This window comes from Triticum dicoccoides, chromosome 6B (assembly GCF_002162155.2).
Source record: "Triticum dicoccoides isolate Atlit2015 ecotype Zavitan chromosome 6B, WEW_v2.0, whole genome shotgun sequence".
Classification (NCBI taxonomy): domain Eukaryota; kingdom Viridiplantae; phylum Streptophyta; class Magnoliopsida; order Poales; family Poaceae; genus Triticum; species Triticum dicoccoides.
This window is the reverse complement of record NC_041391.1, coordinates 71,970,880-71,978,436: the sequence shown is the minus strand read 5'-3', so window position 1 is coordinate 71,978,436 and position 7,557 is coordinate 71,970,880.

The following is a 7,557-nucleotide window of genomic DNA, read 5'->3' as shown; positions in this document are numbered from 1 at the left end:
CCGATCCAATCTGGATCGGGAGGGGGGTGGGAACGATGTGGGGGGAGTGCGGGTGGTTGGGATAGGGTTTGCGGGGGGGTGTGGGGATAAGGTGTGGCCGACTGGGCCAGTTGGGCCGGCCTGGCAGGCCACTGGCTGGGCCGAGGCCCAGTTGGCCTGGGGGTTTTCTTCCTTTTTCTTTTTATATATATTTTCTTGTCTCTTTTTATTTGTAGTTTCTTTTATTTCCAGTTTTATAAAATTACCACTAGTGCCTAATTTGTATTTACCAATAAACTACTACGAGATTAATTCTTAACCCATAATAAAATAGTGTTAGCATTTTAGAAATTCAATAGGCATTTGTTTAATTGTTTTCACTATTGTTTTAATTGTTTTAGGGCCTTTAAACATTTTATCAAAGTTTGGTTTCTCCACCATAATTACCTATATATTATTTGGTTCACTCCGAACATTTAAGTTTAATATTTTGAAAACTTTTATTGTTTGCTCGATTTTGAATTTGAAATTCGAACTAGGTTCCAAACTAACGCGAGTTTATCCACAGTAACCGAGGTGACATGGCATCATTAGCGGGGATTACTGTAGCTTGATTACCCGGGCGTCACAATTCTCCTCCACTACAAGAAATCTCGTCCCGAGATTTAAGAGGGGAGTAAAGGGGGAAAGTCCTGGTTATTCAATTGGATCTTCTCGAAGAAGTTAATCCCTTTCGTTGATGTCTTCAATTCTTTATTCCAAAGCATCATGATGAAGTTGTCGTCCTTTCTTCGGGGAACTCCATCGTACTTACGAATAGGTAAGGGGCAGCTCTACAATGATAGGATGTTATAAGGGAAATTCATCTGGGGGTATCCCAAGAATGAACATATGAGTAACTCTCGAGTTGAACAAATGACACACATCGCGAGCAATGTAAGACGGTGTAATAGAAGTTTCAAGTGGATAGGCAATCATTCATTGCCTGAAGCAGAGTGCGAAAGGGGTTCAGAGCAACGGGAATAAGTATTGTGTCTGATACCAGAATAGATCAACAGGCAAGTGGCCCGTGAATTACATACAAAGTCAAGCACGAGGAATAACTTTGACATCAGGTTGTACAGGAGAGTCTGGTTTCGATCCTGTGGAACTGTGGGTTATGGGCCCACCATGTGGGTTAAAAGTAGGAAGGCGGTGATGTCTTGCATGATCATGGAAGTGTCAGAGGTTAGCCTGTCAGTTATATGTCAGCAACCACGTCGGTACCAAGGGCGAGGGACGAAGAGAACCATTTTCCTGCTCGTTGAACGAGGCGGACCAATAGGCAAGGTTCTCGTCCATTGGTGGCTACCGGAATGTCATCAACAAAAGTAACAGGGCCTTACTGATAGAATTGCACTCTGAGGTGTTAACATAAGCAGGGGATTAATACTGCTTAGTTCATAATGATCACTAGAAAGTTTAGACAAAACAATGGAAAGGAAAAGGTGTTTATCAGATTAACAACTCAATGGAAAGGGGAATGTGTTTAAACACCTATTTTAGGGGTATATCCTTTCCAAGGGCAAGCGGAGCATGATGTACATGACAGGATAGAAAGTAGAAAACCATTAAGGTAAGGGTAAGGGATTTCATGGTATTACCCATACAACGGTGTCTAGATAATTGAGCAAGAAAACATTTAGCATTGGGCTTCAAATGTTCTTGTCGAAAATCGGAGTACCACAGACATGCTTCGAGATAGCATTGACATGGTCAACAGGAAGATCAAACTTTGAAAACAAAAAGGATCCACGAGGAACAACTTATAAAATAGGTCTTACCATTTCCTCCAGGAAGAATGGTTGTCCTTGCAAAAGAAATTATAACGATAGGTCCTCCATCCAGGGGGGGTGCTAGGCATGACATCCTGTTACCAGGTCATCAAAGGGCCAACAACATAACTCTTGGAAAGTTGTCCCAACCATCATATCTGACCGAGATTCAGATACGATTGGTGTAATGATACCTCAGACTCAGGATGTCCGAGAATAAAAGGTGCAACACAAATAGACGAAATGACATTTCAGGATTCTCAGGAAATGAACTATGGGAGTGGGTTCCTGAAACAATAGTTCATCATTAAACCAAGGAGAGGAGGAGGTGGCTGATGGGCTCGGCGATAATCCATCGAGATTTCCGACAAGATGGATTTCCACAATTATGTGAACAAGGAGATAACATTTGTCAGATCAAATGGTATAATGATGTATGCTCGAGGAAACATATTCAATTAAACCTTGGTTGAAAGGTGCACCCGAATATGGGTTGGGTTGCACGATTAATGTTAGAGTGGTGACTTGACGAACAAAAGAATTAGAATGAAACTCGACCATTACTTCAAAGCAATAGGGTTGCTAGAAGTTTTGAATTCACACCTCATAGTTCAATTGTCGGTATTCCGGTTAGAAACAACACGGGTACCAAGAAAGAATGGTGAGGGTGAGAAGTATCACCATACCAAGAATTCTTAAGAGGTGGAGTAATCCTCACGACCTTCTTGACATAAAAGATGGTAATACTCCATGGTAAAGAAGAACAAATGCTAGGTAGCAAGGAACTCGAGGTATAACACGGAACACAAACAAGTTTTTGTTGGAGGGAACGCAATAAAGAGGTCGATGACAACACAAATCATCGAGGGCAAGGATGGTATTGCTCATCATTAATTCAATTGATATCCTGGAAGAGCATCAGAATGCAGATGGTGATCATGACACATTTGTCGAGAGATTCCACGAAGATGTAATCGATCCGCGATCACATCAAGTCAAAATAATGATGAAGCAAGAGGTTATTGGAACCATAGGTACGACACAAACTTGAAATCAAGATTGTTGTTCAAGGCGAACTGATATGACGAGGAAGATCGACGTAAGCTTAGCTCATTGTCAAAAGTTGTGCTCCGGGATTAAGGACCAGGTAGCACAGTTAAAATTTAGCATGGTAATGATATGGCCGATCAGGCTAGGAATGACATGATCGGGTACAAACTCGTAAGTAAAGAATATTAGTAAGAGTTGTTGAACCGTAATGCGGACTCGGTTCAGTTATCGGTGTCTTTAAGTGTTTAATAACTCAGAGCCCATGAAAAATTGTAATCAGTGAGTATGTAGTACTTGATGAAGAACTCATAGGAAGTTATGCAGTTCCAAGATAATCTCGAGATACCATGGGGTAATACTCGACGACAGATCAAAGTAGAGGTTGTACCGGGGTATTGATCCACAAAAGACAAGTGCTTACACTTGCATCAAAAATGGTATTTAAAGGAGAACATGGTCGGAACCACGATTGTAAAAGGCCATACCCTAGATATAAGATGAACTTATATCAAGGGAATAATTAATTTTAAAAGAAGCTTCGATGAGAAGAGGTACATCGGGTCCATGGGCATGAACACAAAGTTCAACGTCGACTCCCACTTCTCCAATGCATAACCTTTCATCCACTTCTCGCGTTTGATTAAGTTGCAGTGTTGAAATTTTATCTGGCGAAGCAACAAAAGAGTATGCCTCGTGAAAACTTTTGGGTTCACACGGTCTAGAGAAAGCATATGTTCAACCCTTAGTGGCTTCTTAGAAACATATACCACAAGTTTCAAGAGTAAATAACACAAGCCCGAAAGCAGAGTATGGTTGGCCAAGCGGAGGATACAACTTAACAAAGGCATTAGGTATAAGGGGAAGCACTCACAAAGTGATCAAATGTGAAGGACACTGTCGGATAATAATCCAACAGTGGATCGGGCGATCCACAACGGAGTTGACGTGAGTATCGGTATTCCAGAAAGAATGCACGGGCATCATATTATAGAACATCGGAATAATTCGATGCTTAGATAACAAAGGAATTATGATTTCCAAAACGAATGATCAGAAGCAGACGCTCTGATCAAGGATAGATAAGTTGGATAGACCAGAGGCACAATTGTCGACAAATAGTTTGGTCGAGAACCAGCTCAGTATCAAAATGACGTCTGAGCCGGAAAGATAATCCTAGGACTCGACTGATGATTGTGAACATTCACAACATATTGAATCAACGGACTCAAAAATGATGGTGACAAAGGATGCCAATATGATTACTATACTTATGGGATTAATCATAATGAAAGCAAACAAGAAATTCTAGAGCAATAGGTTGCTGAGGATTTACGGAATATCAAATGGTATTTCGAAGACTTTTGTGTAACACATGAACAACTGGGGGATGAGCGGATACTCGATAAGTGCGAGAATTAACCGTAGGGGTATTCAGGTGACAAAGAACAGCAGGGCAGTAAGCTCAAAGGATTATCAAACAACGACGAGTGTTATGGAGTATCTTGTAATAACAAGACCAACTGGGGATGAATGTAAGAATAACAACTGCAAGTAGTTATCCATAAGGGTTTGCGGTGGAAGGGGAATTGGAAACGCGATGAACACAAGTTCTCGGGTTAACATCGGAGAGTATCTTCAGGGTCCTCTGGTGCAGCAGACGATCATCAGTAACAAGGGGCTCTCCGGGTGAAAGTGATAACGAGATCCTATTGTTAGATTTAGTAAACTTCATTTAACCCGAATAGAGGAGAGATCAGAGTCCCAGAGTAAAGGTCGAGGAGTAAAAGATCCTACTACCACCCAATGGCGACGTGTGCCCATAAGACACACAGCCATGTTAGTAAAAGTTTTGCAATGTCTAGACTCAACTTCGGCCAAGGAGTTGGAAGGGGGATTCCTACAGGCAGTTGGCTCTGATACCAACTTGTGACGCCCACGATTCAATCTTACACTAATCATGCACGCAAATGTGTACGATCAAGATCAGAGACTCACGAGAAGATATCACAACACAACTCTAAAACATAAATAAGTCATACAAGCATCATAATACAAGCCAGGGGCATCGAGGGCTCGAATACAAGTGCTCGATCATAGACGAGTCAGCGGAAGCAACAATATCTGAGTACAGACATAAGTTAAACAAGTTTGCCTTAAGAAGGCTAGCACAAACTGGGATACAGATCGAAAGAGGCGCAGGCCTCCTGCCTGGGATCCTCCTAACTACTCCTGGTCGTCAGCGGGCTGCACGTAGTAGTAGGCACCTCCGGTGTAGTAGGGGTCATCGTCGACGGTGGTGTCTGGCTCCTGGACTCCAGCATCTGGTTGCGACAACCAGAAAGAAAGGAAAGGGGGAAAAAGGGGGGAGAAAGCAACCGTGAGTACTCATCCAAAGTACTCGCAAGCAAGGAACTACACTACATATGCATGGGTATATGTGTAAGGAGGCCATATCGGTGGACTGAGCTGCAGAATGCCAGAATAAAAGGGGGATAGCTAGTCCTATCAAAGACTACGCTTCTAGCAGCCTCCGTCTCGCAGCACGTAGAAGAGAGTAGATTGAAGTCCTCCAAGTAGCATCTCCAAGTAGCATCTCCAAGTAGCATCTCCAGTAGCATCTCCAGTAGCATCGCATAGCATAATCCTACCCGGCGATCCCCTCCTCATATCCCTGAGGGAGAGCGACCACCGGTTGTATCTGGCACTTGGAAGGGTGTGTTTTATTAAGTATCCGGTTCTAGTTGTCATAAGGTCAAGGTACAACTCCAAGTCGTCCTGTTACCGAAGATCACGGCTATTCGAATAGATTAACTTCCCTGCAGGGGTGCACCAACTTACCCAACACGCTTGATCCTATTTGGCCGGACACACTTTCCTGGGTCATGCCCGGCCTCGGAAGATCAACACGTCGCAGCCCCACCTAGGCTCAACGGAGAGGCCAGCACGCCGGTCTAAACCTAAGCGCGCAGGGGTCTGGGCCCATCGCCCTGAGCACACCTGCACGTTGCGTATGCGGCTGGTGAGCAGACCTCGTAACCTCCATTACAAAGGAAGTTGTGTTAACGTAGTCCAACCCGGCGCGCGCCGCTCAGTCGCTGACGTCATGAAGTGCTTCGGCTGATACCACAACGTCGGGATACCCATAACTACTCCCGCGTAGATGGTTAGTGCGTATAGGCTCGTAGCCAACTCAGATCAAATACCAAGATCTCGTTAAGCGTGTTAAATATCCGCGAATGCCGAACAGGGCCAGGCCCACCTGTCTCCTAGGTGGTCTCAACCTGCCTTGTCGCTCCGCCACAAAGATCCACACAGAGGGCCGTCGGGACAAAGGTCCTTTCAGCCCCCAATCCGTGAATCACTCGCGGGTACTCTTCGAGCTGACCCGACTTTAGTCACCATCTGTATAGTATGTAAGTATGTATAATATATACCCGTGATCACCTCCCGAGTGATCATGGCCCTATAGTATAGCAAGGCAGACTGACAAGAATGTAGGGCCAAAGGTGATAAACTAGCATCCTATACTAAGCATTTAGGATTGCGGGTAAGGTATCAATGACTGTAGCAGCAATGACAGGCTATGCATCAGAATAGGATTAACGGAAAGCAGTAACATGCTACACTACTCTAATGCAAGCAGTATAGAGTAGAATAGGCGATATCTGGTGATCAATGGGGGGGGCTTGCCTGGTTGCTCTGGCAAGAAGGAGAGGTCGTCAACTCCGTAGTCGAACTGGGCAGCAGCAGCGTCGGTCTCGTAGTCTACCGGAGAGAAGAGGGGGAAGAAACAATGAATACAATGCAAAAAAATGCATATCGATGCATGACATGACAAGTAACGATGCTAGGTGTGCCCAATCGCGGTAGTAGGTGATACCGACGAAGGGGGGAAACATCCGGGAAAGTATTCCCGGTGTTTCGCGTTTTCGGACAAATGAACTGGAGGGGGAAAGTTGCGTGTTTGGTATGTTAGAGGTGTGTGGTGAACGAACGGGCTGCGTATCCGGATTCGTCTCGTCGTTCTGAGCAACTTTCATGTTGAAAATATTTTAATCCGAGTTACGGATTAAAAGATATGATTTTCTAAAGATTTTATTAATTTCTGGAATTTAATTAATTATTTAAATTAATTCGAAAATGGATTTATGACATCAGCATGATGTCATGCTAACGTCAGCAGTCAACAGGGTTGACTGGTCAACCTGACAGTGGGTCCCGCATGTCATTGACTGATAACTAACTAACTAAATTAATTAATTTAATTAGTAGATTAGTCAGGTTAATTAAATGATTAATTAGTCTAATCAGGATTAGTTAATTAATTAATTAACAAATTTAATTATTAATTATTAATTATTAATTATTATTTATTACTAATATTTATTCAAATTTTGTTGTTATTGTTGTTTTTTATCTATAAACATTCTGGGGCCGTGGGCCCCAAGTGTCATAGGGCCATGGGGCCAAGGCGGGGCGGGCTACCGGGTGCGGGCGCACCCGAGCGAGCACAGGACACGGGCGCCGCCCGAATGGCACTGCGGGTGCTGGGCGCTAGCCCGTTTGGGCGCACGCCCAGGCTACCAGGGGGGGTGCGCCGGCCACGGCGGGGCGTGCCGGCCACGGCAGGGCGCCGGAGCAGCACAGCGAGGGGGTGGCGGAGGTAGGTGGGCCGAGGCGACAGGGGGGAAACGGCGCCACGGGGCAGTGGCGG